The 27,182-nt window shown below is 34.7% G+C and overlaps 1 long non-coding RNA gene across 1 annotated transcript; it reads left to right on the forward strand.

The window, feature by feature from the left end:
- Positions 1–8,804: 8,804 nt before the first annotated feature.
- Positions 8,805–10,114, forward strand: LOC136062106 (uncharacterized). Its single transcript, XR_010623937.1, has 6 exons — positions 8,805–9,096; positions 9,294–9,386; positions 9,503–9,616; positions 9,715–9,780; positions 9,895–9,964; positions 10,038–10,114. It is a non-coding gene; the product is annotated as an uncharacterized LOC136062106 (long non-coding RNA).
- Positions 10,115–27,182: the final 17,068 nt, after the last annotated feature.

Consider the following 27,182-nt stretch of genomic DNA (forward strand, 5'->3'; position numbering starts at 1 on the left):
TATACCTCCGCTCAAGCTTCTGTTGGTACTCCACTAGCCATATGGTAGCCAATTCCTAGCACTCTTCTAACTAGTCCAGATGCTTCACCATTAATTCATCATTCTTGGCAAAGACAAATCCTGCCACCCGAGCACAACTAAAATTCACCTCGGCCGGTATGACCGCTTCTGCTCCATACATAAGGAAAAATGGAGTTTCTCTCGTGGATCTCCTAGGAGTTGTCTGGTGTGCCTACAAAACACTGGGCAGCTCCTCGGCCCATCTACCCTTAGCGTCCTCTAATCTTTTCCCTAACTCGCTTACGATTGCTTTATTAGTGGTCTCATCTTGTCCGTTGTTAAGGGGGAAATTGATGCTTCTGAATAAAATGTTGGGAAACCAAGCTAAAACTCGACTATGGGCTCTTGAGATGACACCCAAAGGCTTTCGGTACGATGACAAGCCTATCCAAGCAAGAAAACAAAGGCTGCACTTGAAAAAACAGCAACAAAAGCCCAATGGAAAATACTTTACAATACTTAGTTAGTGCATGAGTGGTCCTGTTCTGATAGTTAAAGGGAAATAAATTCTCCAGCGATAAGGGTGAAGTTACACTTAAGTCCAAAGGATAAATTGTCCAACGGTAGGAGTGAAATTACATGGTCCGGCAATCAATAATTAGATAAATTTAGGAAAATTTTAACTCTTGAGGGTCCTTGTATGTCTCATTCAAGAGAAATTTATTGTACTTTCAACCATCATTATATTAATATGAAGAAAAAATTTCAAAAAGTCTCAAATACATTGTAGCCTCCCATAGTAAAACAATAAGTAAATATTAGTGGCCGCATAGTGATGAAAAATGAGTTATTTGGCATGGTATGAAGAGAGAGAGAGATCAAAACTCAGTGCAGCAAGAATTAAGCTAAGATTTTGGTAAGTGTGTATTTATAAGGCATGAATGAGATGAATGTGAGCTTTTTTTTGGTGAGATGAGATTAATACTAAGATCAAGGCTTTTTGTGAATGGTGGTATGTTTATGACTAGTTGAGAGACATTTATGGGCTGTGATTGTGTGAAAGGGGAAAAAGAGTATCTGAAATTAGATGAGTGTGGGCTAAAGATGATGAGTGGTGAGCTTGAGGAAAGCAAAACCACGAACAAAGTAGTAAACAAACCAAGAGTTTTAGAGATGGGACCAGTCCCCTTGTGGGCTGAGGTGTGTATGTTTTTATAATGGAGCTTTAGAGAAGTATTAATTAACAAGAATCCAAAAAACGTATGACTAATCAGAGGTAGTGAATCAAGGTTAATCTTCCTAGAATTTTTGTTCAAAAGTAGGAGATTTACTTTAGGGGCTGCCTTGCTTCTTTAGGTAATGATGGAATTTTAGAGTGTTTTGCATTAAATGCCAGGATTTCAAGGGCTGAGCCTAATCAATGTGATTAAGGCATGTATCAAGAGCAAATCCTAATGCTACAACTGAGATTTGGACTCCCAAGAAGTAAGATTCAACACCCCAAGCTAGGTGTCAAGCTCTAAGTCTACTTCAGGGGGTTCTGCTGAATATCCTTTTATACCCTCCAAACCACATGTTCCCAATTTTTCCCCTTTAAGATTCATGGGCTTGGCACGTGAATCATGTCTTGAACGTTTTTTATGTTCATAGCATCAATATGTTGAAATTTGGATAACTTGGTTTCAACTCCCTTTCTGCTAGAGGTACAATCTTGAGGAAGATAATAGAGTTCCATCATCCTTCAGATTTCAGCTGATATAATAGCCCTTAGGCACTATTCACACTAGGCAAAGGGTGGCAAAAACTAATGGGACAGCCCTTAGTTCATCCTCAAAGGCTTGGTTCTCTTGTAGGGGTCTCTAGTTGTTTTTTGGTTAGAGATGAACAAGGGCTGGTTGCCCACTTTCAAGCCTCTTGCTGGGGATCTTTTTAGGCTAGAACTTTGCTCCATTTCAGCACTTTTAGTTGAGCCACATAACCCTTTCTTTGCTTGGGCTTGTTCCCTACTTCCTGAGATTCTTAGGCCTACAAAATGGGCATTAAAAACATTCTTTGCCATGGGTTTTTTTTTACTCTTCATGGGCTTTAGTTGTTAGTAGAAATAAAATGAATCTATGAGCTTTAATAAATATTTATGGTAGATTTTGGGTATTAATTTTCATAACAACTTGTACAATTTCTCATAATTTTTGCTATGGATTACTTTGTAAATGATATTTTCTTTGGGGCTTGTTAAATAATGACCTCCGATATTTTCTTTAGAATAATATTTACCATGGGTTTTTAAATAAATATGGTAACAACCACTGTAATGGAATAATGTGATGTTCTCATAAGTTTCTCTATAGAAAATCATAATGGACATGTAGGACGAATAATTACCATGAGTTTTGGTAATAAATATTATGGATATTGTGATGTAAGATAAATAGTGGACATGAGTTTATAATATGAAATAAATAAATATCATGGGTGTAATAATCATAACTTTCCATGGGCTCTTATAGGATGATTGTCATGGGTTTTGAGAATAGATACTTCATAAATTCCATGAGCTTGTAATATTATAGTAATAGGTTTAAGAATCTAAAGCATTGTTCATTATTAGACTTTTAAGTGAAATAACTATGATATAGTATTTTGCCAAGTATTAATAACCTTGAGCTTTCGATAAAATAGTGCCAAGTAGTTAGTCTAGGCTTTTAATAATGCCAACGTAAGTTGGGCTTTTGATATTGCCAATGAGAATTGGCTTTAAATATTGCCAGTGAGAACTGGGCTTTGATATTGCCAATGAGAAATAGGTTTTAAACATTGCCAGTGAGAACTGGGTTTTAATATTGCCAATGAGAATTGGGCTTTAAATATTGCCAATGAGAACTGGGCTTTAATATTGCCAGTGAGAATTGGGCTTCAAATATTGCCAGTGAGAACTGGGTTTTGATATTGTTAATGTGAATTGGGTTTTGGATAAATAAATTGCCACGGGTTTAAACCATGGGCTTTGATTATGGATTTGAATTTCATTGATAAAATTGTTTTGTCATGGATTTGAATCATGAGCTTTTCAAATATTGCTAAGCACAAATATTCTTGGCTTTAAATAGAATAGGATGTGTGTATTGAGTTCATAAGGCCGGTTTTGGGCTTAGCTAAATAATGATAATAAAATTGGATAAAACATGAGTTTTTGGGCTTTTTGTGATAGTTTATATCATTACCCAATTTAGATAATGAGATATGAAATATTTGTGGTTAAAATAATAATAGAGCAAAAAATATTTTGGAAAACCCAATAACTTATTAGTGGTATAATAGGTGGTAATTAAATAAAATTAGGTGTTAAAAAAAAAAGTACCCTAACAACCGTTACTCTGCGGATACATTGGGGTGGAATACCTGTTCTTAATACCGAGATCGCTGCAAAACTTGTGAAAGGTTTTGCTATCGAATTGTAACCCATTGTCAGATACCAAGGACTCCGGCACCCCAAATCTCGTTACTATGTTTCTCCACACAAACTTCTTAACATATGCATCTCGGATATCAGCCAGTGCCTCAGCCTTTGCCCACTTAGTGAAGTAGTCTATAGTCAATAACACAAACCTGCGATTACTTGTAGTCTGAGGGAATGGACCAACAATGTCTAGCCCCCACTGTGTAGAGGGCCATGGGCTACTTATGGGGTTCAAACTTCTTGCTTGCTGATGGATCAATGGGACATGCTTTTGACACTGTTCACATTTTGGCTCATATTCAGTAGTAACCTTCTGCATCTGTGGCCACCAAAATCTCTAGGTCATTACTCAATATGCCAATACGTGTCCCCCAACATGACTGCTGCACACCCCTTCATGGAGTTTGGTCAAGAGCTCATTGACTTTGTCGGGGTGCAAACATAGAAGATACGGCCCCCCAAAAGACCTACGGTACAGCTTACGGTCCACTAATAACCAATATCGAGCAGCTACCCTGCACACCTAGTTAGCTTCTTTTTTGTCGCCCGGCACTCGATCCTCGGCCAAAAAGTCAATGATCGGGTCCATCCAGCATGGCTCGGATGTTGCCACCACTGAGACATCTACCCTTGCATTTATATTTGGTTCCTTGACCAGCTCCACTTTGATTAATCGATGCACCTCCTTAGTCAATGATGACACTAAAGTGGCTAGAGAGTCCACATGTCGATTTTGCCCCCTGGCCACTTGAATCACCTTTGCCTTTAAAAACTGGTTCATAACTTGCCTTATTGCCCACAAGTACTCCATTATTTATGGATTCCTCGCTTCAAAACTACCTTGCACCTGATTATCCACCAACCAGGAATCCGAATAAACCTCAACTTCTCGAGCACCCATATCCCGAACATCTTTCAACCTGGCAAGCAAGGCTTCATACTTGGCTTCATTGTTGGAAGCCCTAAAACCCAACCTCAAAGAATGTTCCAATCTTATCCTTTCCGAGGTAATGATGACAATTTCGGCCCCAGCTCCCGTTGGCAAACTTGGAAATGTACTAGTTAAGTGCAGTTAACATATCGATTAGTACTTAGACTTCCTTTGGATTACTCGGTGGCTTGAGGCACTCTACACTTCAATCTGATTGGGGTTGACCTCTATTCCTAGGTTAGTGATCATATACCCTAAGAACTTGCCAACCTCCACCCCAAAAGCACACTTGTCGACATTGAGGCGCAACTTGTGTTTTTAGAGCACTTCGAACACCTCTTTAAGATTGTCAATATGATGTGCCTCCCGTTTGCTTTTAACTACCATATCGTCAATGTACACCTCCACCGTATGCCCAATCTTATCTCTAAACATTCTCCTCATCATCCGCTGATAAGTGGCTCCAACATTCTTTAGCTCAGACAACATTACAATATATTGGAAATTGGCATAATGGGATATGAACGTTGTCTTCTCCTGGTCCTCAGTGGCTAGGGCAATTTGATGATAACCCTGGAAGGTGTCCAAAAAACTCATCCTCGGGTGCTCATATGTGGCATCTACTAGTTGATCGATCTTCAGCATGGGGAATAGGTCTTTTGGGCATGCCCGATTTAAATCAGTAAAATCAATACAAACCCTCCATTTTTCGTTCTTCTTCTTTACCACTACGGTATTCGCTAGCCACTCTAGAAAGAAAACCTCCTTTATTGCCCCTGCCTCTGTTTTTATGTCAAAAAATCAAATCTGTTTTGTAACTTAGAAAATCTAGATTTGTAAAGAACTAGAAAAATCAGATCTATTTTTTTATGTAAAATAAGAAAAATATTTTTTAGAAGAGGACTATATTCATAAAACAAACTTACGCTACTTACATCAAACAAAATAAACAAAACATCACTACTTATAACTTCCATTTTTTATTTAAACATCTGTTGTGCTTTTAACAAAAATTCAGATCTGCATCTAAAGAAGATACAGATCAGTTTTTTGTGTTTAAAAAATTCAGATCTGCATCTAAAGAAGATATAAATCTGTTTTTATGTTAAAAAAATTCAGATCTGCATCTAAGGAAGATACAAATCTATTTTTGTGTTGAAAAAATTCAAATATGCATCTAAGGAAAATACAAATCTATATTTTGTGTTAAAAAAATTTAGATCTGCATCTAAGGAAGATATAGATCAGTTTTTTGTGTTAAAAAAATTCAAACTTGCATCTAAAGAAGATACATATCAGTTTTTGTATTAGAAAAAATTTGGGTCTTCATCTAAAAAAGATACAAATAAGTTTTTCTACTAGAAAAAATTCAGATCTGCATCTAACGAAGATCCAGATCTATTTTTGGTTTTGAAAAAAAATGTGATAATGTGCAGATTTTTGAAACTCAAAAGGTAAATCATGACAACAAAAGCATTAAGAACATATTTCAACAAAAATATTAACAACACATGGCATGAACATTAGAAATTGAAACTAAAAGAATATCTACATCATGCATCATCCAAATAAAAGAAAACAAAAAAAAATGGTAAAGAAAAACCACCTCTTGCATGGACGTACTCTTCTTCTTGAGGGAGTATTTTAAGGTTCAAAGAAATTTGTTCAATTATCTTTGAAACCTAAAATACCTTGCTTACAGAAAAGAAATTCTTAAGGCTAGAGCCTCCAGATTGTCTTTAAAGTAAGAGAGAAAATAATAGAAAGGAGAGTCAGAAAGAAGGGAAATCTGAAAGTGTGAAAAAGTGTTGAATTTTAAGAGACCTCCTCTATTTATAAAGGTTGGGAGGCTCGAAAAAATAGCTAAATGATCAGAACATAAACAGAGACGCGTTCTTATCTCTAAAAAATTGAAAAGGATGTGTTTTAACCTAATCCTAGTGCCCTCAGGCCAAGGCCCGAGTTTGTGCCAATTGGCACTCCAAAAGTTCCAATTGGCACTCCAAAAGTGCCAAATGGCCCTTTTGGGTGTCGGCCCCGTGTTCGAGTTTTGGTCCATTTTGGACTCATTTTTTGAGCCAAGACTTGCACTTAGACTCGTTCTTAATCTATATTCTAAAAATTAAACTCTTTTTCTAATAATTTAGGTATTTTTAGCAATGATTATCTTGTAGATAAATACTCTAAAATGTTTTTATTATCCACAATTTTGTAGTTATCTGATTATCCCCTTTATTCCCATGCAAGCAAGCCTATTTTTGACACTCACTAACAACCAATCATAAAATTATTTAATTAATTGTAATTATCTAGCCAACCAGAATTAATTTAAATTAATCATATGTGGTTGGTTCTACCTACACACAATGCATGCTAACCATGCAAACTTGATCATGCAATATGTTTCAATTTGACGATTTGATTTGGAAATCGGACAGATTGTCGCAACCATCAGAATCTCAAAATCATTTTTATGATATGCAATGAATAAATTAATGCATGTAATGCAACCATGAATTTTCGGAATATGATTGATCATTATAGCCATCTTCATTGATTAAATTATGAGTGCAAAATTGAGTGTCTACACGTATTATATACATGATTTAACAAGATCATGAACAAAGAATACTGAAGAAAAGCTGGGATGAATTGAACCCACCAAAAAGAAAAAAAAGAAAAAAAAGGAGAGCTGGGATGGCAAAGCCGTCAAATTTGGTCAATGACCCTACTAGAAAAAATAAATAAAATATGGCCGGTGATCAAGTATCCTCCTAAATTAAATGAATAGTCAAGAACAAAATAACATTAATTTGATGGTTTAGATTTAGTTGTGTGTCGTTCCCAAAAAAATAGAGAGGTACGGTAGAATGACCCCTATATATATATATATATATACATATATGAGTCTTTTGCCTAAATATTGTTTGTGATATGAGTACTGTTCAAAGTTATTTAGGGAAATGAGGAGAGATGTAATTTTGACAATGGTATTGCCGAAATCGTGAGAGAAGTAAAAGAGAGGGGAGAGAAATGATGTGACAAAAGGGAGGGAGAGAAAAAGTAATTTCAGCAATAGTATTGTCAAAATATCTGCAAGTTTTTTGCTACTTGACTTGACCAACTGACCTGAGAGGAAAAAATTGAATTGTGGCAATGGCATTGCTGAAATAAGAGGAGTGAGGAGAGAGAAAAAAAAAAGAATTATGGCAATGACATTGCCGAAATAGGAGGAAAGATGAGAGAGAAATTTTTTTTGAAATGTAGAAAACTATAAATAACTATTTAATATCCCATAAATATATAAACGGATCACAAACCATCAAATTGAATAAATGGCAAATATGATCCAAATACCAATCTTGTAAGACTTTTACTATTTTTGTCTTTGATCTTTTTTCCTTTGCATGCTGGCTAGAGTGTTGTACGTTTATATGTATGTGATTATGTTAAAATGGTAGATCTAAATTGAGAGAGTGAGAGAGAGAGAGACTTAATATAAGTATATAATAGTAAAAGTCTTAAAAGATTGGTATTTGGATCATATTTGCCCTCATTCAATTTGACGGTTTGTGACCCGTTTATTTATGTATGAGATACTAAATAGTTATTTTTATTTTTTTACATTTCATTTTTTCCCCTCTCCTCTCTCCTTTTATTTTTGCAATGCCATTGTCATAGTTCAATTTTTTTTTCTCTCCTCTCTCCTTCTATTTCGGCAATATCATTGCCACAATTCAATTTTTTTTCTCTCTCCATATTTTCGTCATGTTAGTTGGTCAGGTCAGCAGTTTGGCAGCAAAAAATTGGGTAGATGTTTCGGCAATACTATTGCCAAAATCACTTTTTCTCTCTCTCTCTCTCCCTTTTGTCACATCATTTCTCTTTTCTCTCTTTTACTTTTTCTCACAATTTCGGTAATATCATTGCCAAAATTTACATTTCTCCTTATTTTCTTGAATAACTTTGAACAGTATCTATTATATATATATATATATATATATTATCAGAATAAGAAGTCCCCCTTTATAATATGCATAAAAAAAATACAAAACAAAAAAACCTGATTTCCAATAAATTTACTGATAATTGGAGTCCAAATACCGTAGAATATGTATTTATATAGAAACTTGGAAAGTTTAATCCGCAGGGAATTGGAGTTGCCTTTCCTGGTTTCTATAGGAATATATATATATACAATTTTTTTATAGGGAAATATATATACACTTTTTTTTTTCTAGAAGGAAATATATATACACTTGAGAACACATAATGTTCATTTTTTAAGTAAAAGATACTAGAATATTAATATAAAAAAGAGTAATGTTACAAACACAAACTATTCTACAAACATTTTACAAACTGCTGATATGGTAGGCTTGTATGTTTTTTAAAAACTAAAATGCCACATAAGATATTAACAAACCCAAATTTAAAAAAAAAAAAAAAAAAAAAAACCCCTAAACACAAAACGTATTAGTTGAAATCTAAAACCTTCAAGCTTCTCTGCCTCCCTCCCTCCTTGCCTCTTTGGTCTCAAATCCCAAATTTACAATCTGCTTCCTCTTGCCTATGCCTCCACCCCGCCACACTTTGGTGCATGCCGCCGCCACACAAGTCGCCGAATTCTCTGTAGAAGCTATCGGAGCCATGGTTGAGAATGATGCTCTCGCAATGCTATCTGATGCTTCTAAGTCTTCTATTTTTGGTAATTCTTCAACTACTTGTATTTTTTTTATTAAATAAATTACTTAATTTTAATTTTATAGTTTAGTCATTTTATTTTTAATGTTTCTAAATTCAATACTAGTCTAAAGTTTATATATTTTTTTCACTAGATAATTGAATAGTATATCTAATGGAAACAATCATGTGATTGTCAAACAATGAAAACTATGTTTTCAGGATGAAGAATTGTCATTGATAAAGAAGAAAATGAGCAAAAGTTAGAGATTAAAGAAAAAGAGCATGAAAAAAGGAAAAAGAAAAGGAAAACGGGTACTTGGTTATTTAATTTTAGCTACTAATCTATTTTATTAGTTTCTTTGTTGTTGTATTATATATTGTTTATCTGAACTACTTGTCTAATTCATCTATTTTCTTTCTAATGAAAGAATTCTCAAGTAACACAAGAAATTGAAGTTGATACAAGTGAAATTGGTTTGCCTACTTTAAGCACTCCACAACAAGATTATGGAATGAGAACACAAGAGAGAAATAATGTTCAGGTATTAAAAATAAGAAAAAACTACGAGATTAATTATTTGAGATTTTTTTTCTACTATGTAAATAATTAACATGATTGCATTTTATTATAGGCAAATAGTTTTAGCTTCATGGAGCTGGTTTTGTTGGGCTACCGTCAATAAATTCTAGTTTAAACCAACTCTAGGTAAAGTTTTTATGCGTTTTATTTTATTTTATTTTTTCCTTTGCATAATTTTTTCTCTGTGATTGATATTAAATTTTTAAGATTTATTTTCAATTGCACATTGTGTCATCCAAGTCAAGTTTCAAGCGATGGATATATGATGCCATATTTTGGCACTCCTTTATTTCCTAGAAACCAAATGCAGGTATTGTTTATCATTTATAATTCATTTTATACTATTTATTTGTCTTTTGCCAATATATATAATTTGATTGCAGGGTCTTCCTAATCAAAGAGTGGTAACTAGTACTAACCCAAGATATTTTGGCATTTCGGGAAGCAATATACACCAACTATCAGTAATTCCTTAACTTTTATTCAATGTTATACTTGTTAAGAGTTTTTAAAGTAACTTTTCTTTGTTTAATTAAATTTGAATTTGTAGAGTCTTCCAAATCAATTTTGGGGAAGTGGATGTCTTGGGCCAAATACAGACCAGCTTAGTGTTTATGGAACACAATAACATCATATAAACAGCATTAATCATTTGGATATGCTACAAGTGTTGTTACTACACTGCAGATAGACATGCTAAGATCAAGCTTGATCCTCATTATGTTGATGTCACATTGCCATATTTTGGTTATTTACACCAACTATCTTTACAATATTATGGGGCATACCCCTTGCCAAATTACACTATTGCAGTCCTTAGAAAGCATCTACTAATCCATATATATCTTCTAAAATTCTTCTACTAGCATATTTAAACCACAAAAAAAAAAAAAAAAAAAAAAAAAAAAAAAATTGACTGACCTTCAAACATTTCCCCGCGTGAGTCTTAGCAGAACCACAGCTACATAGGAGGTCCCCACAAACGACGCCAATTGTGCACACCTATTATACGGTTAACGAGCTCAACCTATACTTGGGCTCACAACCTATTTATATTATGGGTTTTGGGTTCCCTACTATGGGTAGTCCTTTGTTCGGAGACCCAATTGCACACTCTTGTTTTTGCGAACCCCTCTCTATTTTTCATAGAATTGCTCCCTTTTCTCTTAACATAACTACTCTTTTCTTTCTGTTTTCTCTCCAAAATTGCCAACCCCACAACCTCTCACTAAATCTTCTTATTTATAGCTTGTGATAAGTGGAGGTGTTATGATTACTTCTAACCTCACTCATGTGAATGGGGGTCCTATTCCATCAGTTCTAAGTGGATGATATGTTGGGAACAGTGGTAGTGGCATTGGAACTGGTTCCTACCTCCAAAAGACTGTTCAGCAACGATATTCTCCAAGGCAATGCCCAGCCGAGCAATCACACTCCCGACCAAGCTAAAGTTGATCGGGAGGTCTCTTTTGACATTCAAGACAGAATGGTCTGATTACAGTTTTTAGGCTCAGATTGGGCCTTAAAGTGTGTCTGGGTCAAGGTTATAGGTCAACGAGGACAGGGTCATATATTATATCACAAGGCTAGGGCCCAAGGCCCCACGGGCCTGGGGCGGCACCATAAGGCTAGGGTTCTAGTAAAAATGGGCCTGGGGCCCTGTCCCATACACACATATTAATGTGATGCTAATCTCAATTGGCAATCTAAACAACTAATGATTGGGTCATAGCTCATAAGGCAATGTGTCGCAAGGTAATGATCCCATTATCCAAAAAAAAAAAAAAAAACCAAAAACAAAAACAACTAAAGTACCTTGGATACAGTTTCGCATGGACAAAGCTTATGATTCAGTACCTTAGATATTGTTGTTTAAAATCCTCTCTTAAAATTATGTCATGTGATCACTTAAATAAAAAATGTACTTTCATCTCATGAGAAAAAAGTCACATGATAGAATCTTAAGAGGAGAACTTAAAAAACAGTGTCTAAATATTGTATTAAGTCTTGCTCTTGTTGCATATATACTTATTAGCTAGTGAGCTTCAATCCTTTGTTCATGAAACCGCAAGAAAGTATATATGCTAATTCAGATGGCATACACTAGTAAATACATTAATTAATAGCTAGTACTAAGATCCTAAGAAAGTTAGGGAATTTCTGATTGGTAATTTCCCAACAACTTTGTATTCTTCTTTCTATGGATATGGGTACCATATCCGAATCCACATAAAAAATATTACTATCGAGTTTTCCCAATGGTTTATTGTTGGTAGGATTGTAAACCTTTTAATATGTGCTTGAAAATACAACAATATAGTAGGATGTTAGGTTTAACTAGTAGGATGTTAGGTTCACAGTTTTGACTTGAAGTCATGGCACCTTGGTAGGTGAAAACTAGTAAGAGTCATCTAGGGTTGTTTTCTTTTTTTCTTTTTTCTCTCTTGGCTCCCTAGTAATAATTATCTCCCGCACCCATTTTATGCAGCGGGCCTCTTACACTTTGTGGATTCTACAGGTATGTAGAGGAAATACTGACTATAAGAAAGATGAAACGAACATAAAAGATAACTTTTCTTTTTCTCCTGATAAGTTTTACAACATAAGATAATACAAAAAAAATATACCATATAATAGCTCCCTCACTAGTCTAAAGTTATAAATACAGAGTCATGAATGTTCTCGAGTGAACATTTTGAACGTGCATGCATAAGAAGAGAATTGAAACAGAAATCAACATTTTTTTTTGTTTATAAAGGAAAACATGTTTTAACCTGTTCACATACAAGGAATCCACCGCGCCCTAATGATTAATATGGTGAAGAGTCATTTTTATTTTTTTTATTTTTTAGTTTGGAAGTGTACACTTGTTTCACGTTGGTTTCCACGATTAATAGCGTTCAACTACAAAATTGATCAACTTATGTCATCTTGCACAATTAAAAGATTGGAAAATATTTAACTGGTAAAGGTTCATATCAACTCAATAAAAGACTATTTTTTGCACCCAACTCAAATAAACTACTTAACCAAAAATTTCCCATTAGCATTGCATTAAGCTTAATATATATATATACAAATTAATTAAGAGTTAGATTAAAGTTTAATCCACATACTTGAAAGCTCTCGATGGTTTTGTGGATCTGATCTCACCTTCTTTGTTTGGACTTGGTTCCTATTCTCTCTCTCTCTACTATCTTAAGATTAAACAAAACCTAGATTATGTCATTGATGCATATAAGACTTGGTGCATTCTTTTTGAGTGATTTTGGGCAACTATTTTTGATACTATAAGTTAACATAATAATTCTTCTTCCCAATAAAAATTCTTATATCATGGTAAAGGTAATTTATACATGATATAAATTTGTGATCCTTTATTCATAAATTAAGGGAGGAAGCATCCTTTTTCACTAATATTGGTTCCTACTCAATTTGGCGTGTCTCATGCATACTTGATATTACCTATAAGAGTATTTGTAACATGCATACTCGATATTAATCCATCCTCTAACCTAGGAGTGTTGCATTGAGATTAATCTACCTACTAATCTATTTATTAGACACTAATTTTAATAGAGAGAGAGAGAGATGAACATTAAAATTATTTTCAAATTAGAGTTTTGGATCCAAGATTTTACAATATAAAATATAAGTTGCAAATATCATCGTAATTGAAAGTGAATAGTGGTAACTAACCCATAATTAAAAACAAATCCCACCCTCTCTAAAAACAAAGCAATGTCTATAAACATGATATCTTAAAAAACAAGGCAACAACTAATTTTCCTTCCCAAGTGTGATCCTCAAGACATTGTAAATTTTTAATTTTTGTCAAAAAGGAGACCCACAAGTGGTCATTGTCCACAAAACAAAGGATACAACTACAAGTCTACAACCACAACAAACATAGGATGCATGCATATGCAATTCACGGCCTCTTTTGCATATAATAAGATAATGTATTTTATAAGCTATTGTATAATTAGTACTAAAAGCATTATGTTATTAAATTTGATTATGGGTTATAATGTCGCCCAAAGTTGAATGACTGAATCATGAAGATTACATCACAATCCATTCCTAATTCTAGAAGACTAGAACTAGGTTGTTGCAGAGTGTCTATCTTTAATTGCATGATTATATTTTATCCCATTCCTAATTCTAGAAGACTAGAACTAGGTTGTTGCAGAGTGTCTCTCGATTAATTGCATGATTATATTTTATCTTTCTTTAATTTTCTTAGACCTCCTTTTTGTAGGACTATGAGAAAAGCTTGTTTCTACTTTCTTTCCCAAGTTTTTAACTTTATAATTAATTTCACTTTCTATTGCATAATAATCATTAACCATATATCAGTCAACTAGACAAAGAGATGTATTTTTCCATGACTTCAACCTCCAAAGTCTCACAAAAACTTGAAATACACTTTGGTATATATCATGGTGATTCTAGAGGAAAGCATATTGTAAAGTTGTGATTTACAACTATGTGAGGGTTTGGATAGAGCTAATAGTTGCGGTGCGTTTTACCTCAGTTGCGTTTTCTCCTTTTTTTTTTCTTTTTTTTTTTTTTTTAATTTTTGTCAAAAAGGAGACCCACAAGTGGTCATTGTCCACAAAACAAAGGATACAACTACAAGTCTACAACCACAACAAACATAGGATGCATGCATATGCAATTCACGGCCTCTTTTGCATATAATAAGATAATGTATTTTATAAGCTATTGTATAATTAGTACTAAAAGCATTATGTTATTAAATTTGATTATGGGTTATAATGTCGCCCAAAGTTGAATGACTGAATCATGAAGATTACATCACAATCCATTCCTAATTCTAGAAGACTAGAACTAGGTTGTTGCAGAGTGTCTATCTTTAATTGCATGATTATATTTTATCCCATTCCTAATTCTAGAAGACTAGAACTAGGTTGTTGCAGAGTGTCTCTCGATTAATTGCATGATTATATTTTATCTTTCTTTAATTTTCTTAGACCTCCTTTTTGTAGGACTATGAGAAAAGCTTGTTTCTACTTTCTTTCCCAAGTTTTTAACTTTATAATTAATTTCACTTTCTATTGCATAATAATCATTAACCATATATCAGTCAACTAGACAAAGAGATGTATTTTTCCATGACTTCAACCTCCAAAGTCTCACAAAAACTTGAAATACACTTTGGTATATATCATGGTGATTCTAGAGGAAAGCATATTGTAAAGTTGTGATTTACAACTATGTGAGGGTTTGGATAGAGCTAATAGTTGCGGTGCGTTTTACCTCAGTTGCGTTTTCTCCTTTTTTTTTTCTTTTTTTTTTTTTTTTTTGCCGCATTGTTTGACTTTTGAGGGACAAATATTACTGTGCATAAACAGTGTGGCACTGTTCACACACTGTTCATGCACTGTTCATACATTAAAAAATATTAAAAATGGGTCTCAAGATACTATTTATACATTTAAAAATTATTTTACTACAGTATTTTCAGCAACAATCAGTTTTCAGCAATAATAAGCAACAATAAGTTGTATCCAAACGGACCCTATGTGTTTTGTTGGCTTTTATTCTGTGCCAAATTTAATTATAATTTCATTCAATCTTTTGTACCATGTATTTATTGTGGGATTTGATTGTAAGGGTTATGTGATAGAGAGAGTGTGTGTGAAGACTCAAGCAACTGAAGACTAAGGAGCTCTCGTGGGTATCTCACAACTAAGCATCCCGCGAAGTAAGCCATGTGCCTTGCACATGACTAGAATGCGAAGAGTCAGGACAGATGGCGATAGCTGTGTTTTGTGACCCGCAAGACATTCTATTCTGCTAGACTGTATTATTTGATACACACTTTCTATGCACACTCTATATATACCCACATTACCCACAAATGTTGAGGAATGCTTCTGAGAGAAAACCCTAGCCAAACACCTTGAGAGTTAGAGATTGTTATACCTACAATCCTCTATACATTTGCTTGTGGAATTTCCTCAACTTCTACCACTCCATTTTCATACCATTAAGAGGTTGATAGCCCAAACACTTACCACACCCTTTCAAAGTGTCAAGTGAGGTTTTGGTGCTACTGGAAAGTATTGGAAGAAGCCAAGGATGACAGATACAACATGGAGCTTGTTGCAGGATCCGGAGAGCTAAACAAGACACAGTTCCGAGAAGCCTTGTTGGAGTAGGAGCTTAAAGGGTTTAGGTACATCAGGTAGATTAGGCTTTGAGGGTCTCTTGCTAACCCATGTATCCCAACTGATTGTCTAGTGGATTGATTACCACTTGGATGGCCGTGAAGAGGTTTTTCACCGAGTTCTTCAGTTTCTTCTTTAATAACATATCGGCATGTTATCTTGTGTTTGCATCTTTCTTCCCTACTCTTTTACATTCCATTTTACTACTGTGTTACTATGATTGTAGATTAGAGTAGCTTGTTTGTTTATCTGCTCGCATTTACACTATTCCGTACTTAGTATTAAGTTAGTGTAAAATCTATCAAGCCGTAACTTTAATTTGGGGGTCTAAACAGCTCTTGTATTTTCAACACATTTTCAAGATTTCAATTGGTATCAGAGCAGGTGCACTAGCTATGGTTTAATTACCTTAGTGTGATCCTTGACCCCGTTTGAGATGGACCGGTCTCAATCTTTAAATGTTCCACCATATTTTGATGGTGGTGATTATGCCTTTTGGAAAGCCTGAATGAGGGCATTCTTGTGTTCAATTGATGATACTGTTTGGGATGCGATAAAAGTAAGATGGACTATGCTAGAGGCTGCTAAATCTACTTGGGATAAAGCAGCACTTACAGTAGTTAACGCTAATAGTAAAGCTTTAAATGCAATTTTTTGTGGTGTTTCTCTAGATGAGTTTCACAGGATTTCTCACATAACAGTAGCCAAAGAAGCTTGGGAGATATTGGAGACCACATATGAAGGAACAAAGAAAGTAAAGGATACAAAGTTGCAGATGCTAACCACCAGATTTGAGGAGCTGAAAATGAGTAAGGACGAGTCATTTGACTCTTTCTATAGTAAGTTGAATGAAGTGGTTATTGGCAAGTTCAACTTGGATCAGAAAACGGAGAACTCAAAGATAGTGAGGAAAATCCTTCGATCATTTCCAGAGAGCTTTCGAGCAAAAGTCACAGCTATAGAGGAAAGTAAATATTTGGATGAGATCAAAATCCAAGAGCTCATTAGATCTCTCCAAACATATGAGCTGAGACTGTCTTCTCATAAGTTGAGTAAATCTCTCGCACTTAAAACCATTACCGAAAGAATGGATGATTCCTCTGAAGAAGATGGAGTGGAGAAGGAGGTAGCATTTCTTGCAAAGAACTTCCAAAAATTTTTGAGGATGAAGAACAGTGGGAAACCGTTCAGCAGATGGAAGTTTTCATCCTCCAAAGGTGATAGGAAGAAGTTTAAAAAGAAATATGGGAAGGATACTCAATCTCCTCAAGGCATTGTGTGTTATGAATGCAATGACCATAGACATCTCAAGAAGGAGTGTCCCAACTATCTAAGAGGGAAAGGCAAGGCATATGCCACAACAATTAGTGATTCAAATTCTTCCAATTCAGATTCAGAAGAGAGCTGTGATGGAGAAGGGAATTACTCCGCTTTTATGACTATTGCTTATGTTGAGTCCTCAGAGGACTTGAGTTTGCTAGTGGAAAAGCTCGGTGAGCATAGTGGTGAGGAATCAATGGGAATTGTAGAAGAATCAAATGTTGAAGAAGATGAAGTACAGAGGGTCTTCAAGAAACTACAATTCACTCCTTAAGAAGTTAGAAAAATATACAAGGGTGGCCAAGGCAACCATTAAAAAGATGAAGAAGAAGAGGAGGACTATAGAAGCCTCCTAGTGCCATACAAGGAGGCCAAATGTGAAATAGAGACGCTGAATGGAGAGCTAACCGAAGCCTACTCAAAGATAAAATTCCTTGAGCTTGAGGTGGTTCAAGCTAATGCTAAAATAGAGCGAGTCTCCTCCAAGAAGCTTGATGAAGTCCTCTCTCATCAAAAACCTTTATCTGACAAAATCGGATTGGGATATACTGGAGAAAGTAATTCAACTGTCAAAGTAACAAGAAAGTGAAGTTTGTGCAAGCCAAAAAACCAGTAGTGGCTGCCTCTACTCCTAAGAAAGTAGAGGATGAGAAGAAGAAGAATGTGACTGACCAAAGGTTTATGACAAAGCCTCCTAAACAATCAGTGGTCAAACCTAAGGGTAATGAGAAATCACTCCCAAAGTCACAAAGAGGTCCGAGAACTCAACACTTCTGCATCATTATAGACTTCAAGGACACACCAAACCAAACTGTCATAAGCTGAGAGCATTGAAAAATGCAAGTGATCAAAGGTCAAGAGGACCAAGAAATGACAAGAGGACTTGTGTGTTGAGCAATCAAGAGATCAAGATGGTGATTCAGGAATGATGGATGTGATGAAAATGATTGGTACATTCACCACATGCTTGGAAAGCTTCACTAGAAGGTTTAGAGGCCATAACACTCGTACCCAATCCTATAGGTATATCACCCCAAATGCACGTGCCGTGTGGGCGAAGAGGGGTACTCATGCATAAGTATTACAACATGCCCAAGCATTAATTCTTCCGATGTTTAGGGGTATATGTTCATGCATCACGACATGCATAATTCACTTTGTGTCAATTGCTTATGGTTTATAGCATGTTTCTTTTACTTGTTTTGGTTTGTACTTGTTTTTGTTAATCTTACTTTACTTGTTTTGTTTTTTAGTGTGTTCAAAAATTCAAAAACCCATAAAAATTGAAAAATCTTTAAAAAGTTTGATCGCTTGTGTTATGTATATCACATGTGAGTTTGGCCTGGTACCTTCGTACTAATGGTGTAGTGCATTTACGAGCTTAGCTTGTTATGTATGCACCTTTATATGTATGGAAAAAATCTTGAAAACTATGTGTAATTGTTATAAATAGATCATCAAGCTTGTCATGAATAATTGGTCAATAGTCTTGATGGTCTTGATACTTGCATAGACTTGTGCCTATATCTCTTCCCACGTTATTTTTTTATGTTTTTGCAAAAGAGCTCACCAAATGTAAATCTCCAAATGAAAAGAGATAATGAGCTGCAAAAGCCTGTCGCACATACTAGTATTTGACTAGAAAAAAGGGAAAGCGACTTTTGTATTGAAATGTATAGTGCTCAAAAAGCCAAAAGCTAACTCTTAATGTTGAAATATCAAAAATTTCAAGCACCGATCTCAAAAAGAGATGTATTATCCAAAAAGGATCAAATATTATGATTTATGCAGAAGCTAAATGAAAAGCTTCTAAGATTTGTAATCAATTTGTGGGAGGTTATATATATTCATTTCTATAATTGAGATAGACCACTTGATTTAGTACCAGTTGTGTATGACTTAATTGAATTGATCATTAAAACTTCACTCTGGTCTAAAGACTATTTCACATTTGATACTCACCCACAACACACAAGACTTTGATTCAATTAATGCTTATCTCATTTGTGTGATTATACATGTTCAAATGTGATGTGTATGCTCATGTACTTGCTGATCAAACCCAAAAAGATTTTGAGTGTTTTATATATTTTTGAAAGTAATTTTATACTTTCGTGTCTTTAGTTTTTGTTCAAAATGCATTTTTTGTGTTTTTCTTCAAAAACTAGTTCAGAGGTTGTTTAGCGAGAAGCTCGCTACTTAGAGCTTCCTGCAAAATGTGCTTAAAGGAAATTAAAAAGTCACATTTTCATACAAAGACTCTTGCTACTGCCTCGCAAGTATTTCGCGACTAAAAACTTCTTGCGAAATGTTTTTAGGCAAAAACTGGAAATTCTTCAATTCATATAGAGAATATCGTAACTGTCTTGTGACTTATTCTCGATTAAAAGCTTCTCACGAAAGCTTTTGTGCTTCAGTGGCCATTCTCGCGACTGTTTTGCTACTGTCTAACCCGTGAAAAATGCATATTTCCAGTTTTTATGTAGCAAATGTGACAATTTTTCAAAACATCTTTCTTTCCTCACACTACCTCTCTTTGAACCCTTCTCAACCCAAAATCATTTTTCACTCAAACCCCATCATTTTCTAGCAAAAATCTCTGTAAAATCACTTCAAGGTATGTTTTTCTAAACATTGCTTTCATTTTTCCTTAAATTCTGCAAATTTTAGCTTAGGGTTTTAAAAATTGGGGATTTTTTCGAAAAAGAGATGGGTTTCTCAATTTTGTGAAAATTTTTCCAAAACTTTGATTGGGCTGAGTCCCACTTAATCTTTGTGCATCTATGTTGGCCCCATGTGACAATTTAGCATGTATTAAGGCAAGTTTTCACCATGTTCATGCATTATTGCACGTTAGGTGTTTGACAAAATGTCCTAGTGATATTTTTGTGTTGAATTGGACTCAAATGAGTTCCAATACTTGGGTTTCCTTTTGATTGGTCATGTTTATCATGTTTTGGTCAGTATTTGTGTGTTTTACACACTTTGCCCATTTTGTGCCAAAATGCCATGCTATGCACACACTAGGCACACACTAGGCCCCACTGGGCACACCTCATGCATCTCATGCTGCATCCTCATGCATCAGCCCATGCACACATATGCACACATATGCACAGCTACTCAATTTCATGCATTGTGTTTATGTTTACTGGCTTTATCTGTTTTAGCATGTTATTTTGAGTTTGTTATGCTCTGTTTTTGGTTGTTTTACCTATGTTTTTTAACTAACTTAAATCTAATCAAGCTTTGTATTTTGTTTTGTGTTTTTGCACCTATTTCTTTTCTCTTCTGTGTTTCCTTATGCAGATGTCTCCATTCAAGACTTCAGCAGTGAAAGGAGACAACAGCAAAGGAAAGTAGCCTACGATTGATGTTGATAACCTTTCACCAAGGCCAAAGAGGACTCAATCACTGATAGGAATTTTTTATCAGAACTATTTCAGATCCTATGCTGCATCTCAGAACTTTGAGAACTACTTTATGGAAGCTCCATTGTTAGTTGAAAGAGCTGCTGACAGCCATCTCTCTTTAACACCAATATTCCACAATGGTTTGCCACCAAGGACTGGAACTTTCTCATTTCCAATCTTGATGACGCATATGAAAATTTGGTGAAAGAGTTCTATGCCAATGCCATTGTTGACGGAGAGGAACTAAAATGTTGGGTTAGAGGAAAGAGTTTCTCAGTAACACTGGTTTATTTGGCAGAAATTTTACACATTAACTAGTCAATACTCCCCATACCACCGATATATGATAAGCTGAATCCAAATGAAGAGGTTCTTAGAAAAGCTTTAGGAGCTAATTTGAAATTTTCCTCCAATAGGAAGTCAATTAGTGTGGCATCTCTTTCTCCCGAATTGAGACTGCTCATAATGATCATGTGTAGCAACCTCTATCCTTTGTTAAGCATCGGGTACATGAATCTCGGTCGAGCATTATTCTTACATGATTTAATCACTAACGAAGAGATTGATGTGTGCTCTCATATCTTTCACATTCTGGCAAAGACAGTTGACCAGACTGTCTCAAGGAATTGTATTCCTTTTTGTCAACTTATCTCAAGGATTTTAAAGCTCTAAGTTGTCCATCCCTCGGAAAATGAGCGTCCATATCCAAGGCCAAGTCCAATTAACATTTGTACTCTTCATGCAAGTATGAGTCACACCAAGAAGAGTAACAAGCAAGAAATCCATGCTGCTCCTAGAAGTTCAACCTCTACCTCCCATGTCTATGATAAATAGCTAAACAACATCATGGCTGCACTTCAAGAAATTAATAACAAAATATCTGGGTTAGCTACCATCATGCACTCCCAGCACATTCGCTTCAGCACTAAGTTCACTTCTCTCCAAACTCAGATGGACCAAATTCAAAGGAAGCTAGAAGAACATAGAGATTAGCTATTCCATGACAAAAAGGGGGAGATGGTGTTGCTGATAGGGGAGTGTAGTTGATAGAGGGAGTGTAATGATAGGGGGAGGAGAAGTTAAAAAAAATTGTCGTTTGTTTACAGTTTTTACTGCTTTTGTTTAAAGCTTTAATACTCTGTTTTTAATTTCAGTTTATATTCAATATTTGTGCTTACCTTACTGCTTTGTAGCATTTTTTGTACTTTCAAGATATTGATAATGTCTTAAGTACCTCACTCTTGTACCCTAGTAGTACTTTGTATCCTAGATGCAAATACTTCGCATATTTGCATTAGTTGAGTGTTGAACATGCAATTGATCCTTGGGATTGTTCTTTATTGCATTGCGTGTCCAGGTGAGCATTTACTAGCTAAATGTTCATTGTAGTCATTCTTTAATGACTGTTCATGTTTGATCAAGATATGCTTACATGTTTTATAGTGTTTATAAACTTCATCGCACTTTACTTGCTCATGTACGTACCTTGTGTTCAACTTGTCATAAGCTTAATGAAAGTTTTGTTTGTGTGCAAGTGTTTTAGATTACAAGTATATACGAGCAAGTGCTTCACAGCTTCTAGATTAGGTGTGAGTGAATTTTGCCACTGTTCCCAAACTCAAGTTTTTTTTAGAGTCTATTTTAGGGGTTTTGTCATGGAATAGCCAAAGGGGGAGATTGTAAAGTTGTGATTTACAACTATGTGTTTTGTTGGCTTTTATTCTGTGTCAAATTTGATTGTAATTTCATTCAATCTTTTGTACCTTTTATTTATTGTGTGATTTGATTGTAAGAGTTGTGTGATAGAGAAAGAGAGTGTGAAGACTCAAGCAACTAAAGACTGAGGAGCTCTCGCGGGTATCTCGCGACTAAGCATCCTGCGAAGTGAGCCATACCCTGTACATGACTGGAATGCGAAAAGTTAGGACAGATGGCAACAGCTGTGTTTCGCGAGTATCTCGCAGGTAAAGCCTTCCCACGAGACACCTGCGAGACATTCTGTTCTACCAATTTATACTATTTGATACACACTTTCTGTGCCCACACTATATATACCCACAGTGCCCACACTATATATACTCACATTACCCACAAATGTTAAAGAGTGCTTCTGAGAGAAAATCCTAGCTAAACACCTTAAGAGTTAGATATTGTTATACCCACAATCCTCTACACATTTGCTTGTGGAATTTCCTCAACTCCTATCTCTCAATTTCCATACCATTGAGAGGTTGATAGCCCAAACACTTACCACACCCTTTCAGAGTGTCAAGTGAGGTTTTGGTGTTATTGGGAAGTATTAGAAGAAGCCAAGGATGGCAGATGCAACATGGAGCTTGTTGCGGGATCTAGAGAGTTAGAGAAGACACGGTTCCAAGAAACCTTGTTGGAGTAGGAGCTTGAAGGGCTTAAGTACATCGGGTAGATTAGGCTTGGAAGGTCTCTTACTAACCCATGTATCCTAACTGATTGTCTAGTGGATCGATTACCGCTTGGAGGGCGGCGGAAAGGTTTTTCGCCGAGTTCTTTGGTTTCTTCTTCAATAACATATCAGCGTGTTATCTTGTGTTTGCATCTTTTTTCCCTACTCTTTTACATTCTATTTTACTGCTGTGTTGCTATGATTATGAATTAGAGTAACTTGTTTGTTTATCCACTCGCATTTATACTATTCCGCACTTAGTATTAAATTAGTGTAAAATCTATTAAGCCGTAACTTTAATTTGGGGGTCTAAACAGTTTTTTTGTTTTCAACACATATTCGAGCTTTCACATATAATTATCAAAAAGAAGAAGAAAGCAAATGAATAATTACAAAAACTTTTGTCAAATTTTTTTTTTTTAATTATCAAACAATGTTGAATAGTGGATAATTAATTAATCTCTCTAAATTTTTTTTTTTAAATTAATACATTTTGTATTACTATTTACTTGCAGTATGTCCGTGTGTTGCATATAGATTAATTAAAAATTATATGTAATTTAAAAAAAATTCACAAACATTATAAAAACTGAAGAATAGAATTATATGAAGTTTTTTTTTTTTTGAGGGACAGAATTATATGAAGTTAAAATAAAATATAGACCATAACTTTTATTTTTAGGCGAGATGCATGATAAAAGCACATCATATATATGCATTAGCTTTTACATATATAACGTTCGCAAGCATAACACACTGACCATTAGTCCATTACTTGAATGATATAGTAATTAAAGATTATATGCTATCGTTGAATCATTGTCAAGAAGCATAAGAGTAGCATCATGTTTAATTATATACGCAAAATCATGTGTCAGTTTTTGAAACCTGCAGGACCAAGTGTTAGTTATGTCAAGCTAATCCCTAGTTGACAATCAATGATTATAAGAATGAGAAATCCCATTAGACTAATCTTTTATTGACATCAAAACTGCAAGCTCTTCAAATTACATAAATAATTTATTCGAAAAAATTTGTACCATGGAGTTGGGAACAAGCAGAAAGCTCTTTGTGCCACTACAAATTTCTAGTAAGCAAATTTAGAGCAAGGTATGCCCAAACCACTGCGGCCCACTCACAATTGTTGAAGCAATAAGCTCATCTTTCTTGTGGACCTAGGCAAGCCTAATTGGGCTTCTCTCGAGGGCTTAAATAGATCAAATTTTTAATAATTTCCCTTCTCATCAGATAATTTCCCTTCTCATCATCGATTGTATTTCAAGATTTTTCAATTGATACTTTCTTATATTTTCAACGAGAACATTCGAATTCAAATCTTACTTCTCTCAACTATCATATTATCAAAAAATAAAATCTCTTCTCTTCCTCTTAAGTCATACCCAACTCAAAGAAGATTAAACCCAGCAAGGCTGAGTCCACTCTCAAAGCCCAAAATACCACATTGCAACTCAACTAAGCCCAAGCCTATCGACCACCCTTAATTCTGGCCCAGAACTAACTTCTAAGTAAATGCTTAGTTTTTTCACGTCCTCCTTGTTTTTGGGCTGAATGATTGCTTTGTTTCCCTTTGCCACACCATGACGAATCGATAACCCTGTTGTGTTGTACTGTTGTAGGAATGGTGATAAATATAATATCTAGCCCTGGCTTCGATTGTGTATTATATTCTCTATTGACCATGTCTCGTTGCCAAAGTAAGTACGTCTTTCTTCAAGTGTCCATTATTGATAAGGAGAATCATAACTTTTAAGGATTACTAACTTGGTTGTTTATATAATCAAATTCTCAAAAATCATGACTTCCATGGAAAATCTAACTTTACAGTTTTCAGTACAATATGTCAATTTTTGTATGTTTTGCATTTGTAAGAAGTATTAATTTAACACTCAAATTTCCCTCTTCTCTAGAAAAGTAACTAGGTTAATTTTAGAAAGAAAAAAAAAATCATTTATATTTCCCCTAAAAAAATATGTTAGGTTCTACTAATGTTAGCAAACCATGATAAATTATTACCGCTATGAAGAACTCTTTGAGGAGGTCTTCGAAATCTCAAAGATAGTCTATAATGGGTGATCCATATTGGAAGAGTTCAAAAGTGCTTGAAATAGTGTGCAGTCATAATGCAAGTTCTACTACCGGTAGCAATGAGAATCGTGGGAATGATTCAATTGTAAAATTTTAATTCAAATAATGAATTATTCATTGGGATAGATGGTTAACCACTCCTAGTGGTTTTTCCTATGAATCCGTTTATAAGTTTTCCACTTCATCATCAGATTAATACGTGCTTTATTTTATTGTTTATTGCTTCATTTGGTGATTTTTTAAATCTGTAAGAGAACTAGGCAAGGCCACTAAACTACAAAGCCCTTAGCAGCCGTCGATAATTTTATAATTAAGATTATGACCCTCAAGCATGGTTCTAAAAGTAAATTAATATATTGTATAAATTCTTAAACATGAAAATCTCAGCATCTTATTTGATGTGCATGAAATGGCACAAGCACTTGTATCTTTTCGTGTACTCCAACTAGAAAATGGGTAAAGCTTATTCGGTGGGAAAAGAAGTGATAGCCTTTTGCCCTTATGCATGTATAATGAGAAGATTGGGATTTTAAGAGGACTGGGATAGTACTAGTTGGTAAGCAACTTGGTGCAAGTGTGCAACACATTTTCGTGTGGCTTTAATGTCAACCCTGAATTCAACGGCAAGAACAAAGGATATTTACTTTTGTGACTTGTGAGCTCAACCTTAGAGAGGATACATGTGACCATGAAGCCTCATCAATGCATCAACCTTGTCAATCACTTATATTATCATATATCAACTTTTCTGAATTAAGTAAATGTGCAAATCTAAATTAAAATAAAAATATTTTATTGTAAAAATGGGGAAAGCTTTTTAAGTATGACTTATGCTCAGTCATTAAGTCTACTTTCTAGATAAAAACACATACTTAAGTTAGCTAGTTAGTGATCCTTTAAAATTTTTGAAGGTCAAAAAACTGCATTATTAGGTCAATTTTTTTTTTAAGAAATATTAGGTCAATTTCTTGTTGTTAAAGGTTTCATAAAAAAATAAAATAAAATATGTGATTCAATAAATCCTCCTCTATATCTGTTAGAGGTCGAGGACTCCTCGTTGAGTCCAAATCTTCTGTCCCACTTTTCCTGCTCCATTTTATACTCCACCAATAAATACTTACCACGTGTTCACCTAATTAATTAAATATTATCATTATTGACTTATTAATCTTACAGTTATTAATTAATAGTATCACGTGGCAAGTATTTATTGGTGGAGTATAAAGTGGAGTAGGAAAAGTGAGACAGAAGATTTGGATTCCTCCTCGTTCTCCTTATGATTTTTGCCCACATTATCTTCCAAATTGAAAGCGGTCTTTATTGCGTGTTGTACCATAATTAGTACACATGATTGGTATATATATGCGGCTGATTGTATTTTTACAACATCATTTTAAATTTGATTAACATTAGTCTCTCTACACGTTATCTGTCTTCATAATTAGGACCATTAAACTGACTTTTTTTATATAAGTTAAGTGTATTAAAGCGACCTTTTCACGTGTTTAGGACAAGAAAGTGCATGCATTTGGTGTTTAAGTTCTAATTAAGCCAGCTATATTTCAACATCAAAATGATAAGTATGGCTAAGTTTGAAAAGGATGGAGTCACTAGGCTGGACTAGCATTATTTTTCAACAAAGATTTTTCTTTACTTGCAAGTTGCAAGTTTGAACTCTAATGTGGGTTAACTTACTTGACTTAAGTATTAGGAAAAAATAACACAAGTTAAAAAGGGTGTGTTTGGATGTTTTGGTGGCAACGTTTAAAGAGGGGGAAAGATCAAAATGTCATATAGAGTCACTGAGTAAATTGGAAGTAAATAACAGCTGACACTCAAGCTGAACCATTTGGCTGCAGATAAAATAGTATACAACTTAAAAGCAATGAAGCAAACTTAAGGACAAAATCATATAAGGTCAAATAATTTGCTAAGATTATTATAAGTATGTACAAAAGCAAATAGAAAAGGCAAAACTGATCATCATGTAATCATGACCTCAATAATTCTTATCGTCAGCAATAAAACAAATGAAACTACAATAACAAAGCTTTAATCTCAAATTTCTCA

This window comes from Quercus suber, unplaced genomic scaffold (genome assembly GCF_002906115.3).
Source record: "Quercus suber isolate HL8 unplaced genomic scaffold, Cork oak 2.0 scaffold_382, whole genome shotgun sequence".
NCBI classification, from domain to species: domain Eukaryota; kingdom Viridiplantae; phylum Streptophyta; class Magnoliopsida; order Fagales; family Fagaceae; genus Quercus; species Quercus suber.